This window comes from Bison bison, unplaced genomic scaffold (genome assembly GCF_000754665.1).
Source record: "Bison bison bison isolate TAMUID 2011002044 unplaced genomic scaffold, Bison_UMD1.0 scf7180017864072, whole genome shotgun sequence".
In the NCBI taxonomy this organism is placed as follows: domain Eukaryota; kingdom Metazoa; phylum Chordata; class Mammalia; order Artiodactyla; family Bovidae; genus Bison; species Bison bison.
The window spans coordinates 11,662,993-11,663,339 of NW_011494644.1; positions in this window are offsets into that span (position 1 = coordinate 11,662,993).

A 347-nucleotide genomic window follows, 5' to 3' on the forward strand; every position below is an offset into this window, starting at 1 on the left:
TATGAATCCAGAGACCCATGCTCCACGGCTAACTAGCTAAAAGTACCTGAGAAATTGCTTTAGCACTCTGGGTGATCTATTAAAGTGGGGCGGACTCAACCGAGTTGGCAGCCGCAATGCAGCTCCAGCGGCAGGTTCCGTGGTGGATAAAAACGCTTCGTAGCGGGCAAGCGCTGTCTCTGCGCGGACTACATCTCCCAGCCGGCCTTGCGCTTCGGGCAGCGCCCTACGCTAGCACGCGAGCTTCCTCGCTCCCCCAACCTCCAGTTACTGTTTCTCGCGAGAAGACGGGCCGCGCCGGCGGTAGCGATAGTGAGCTGTGGTGGTGGCGGGGGGGTTTGTGGGGG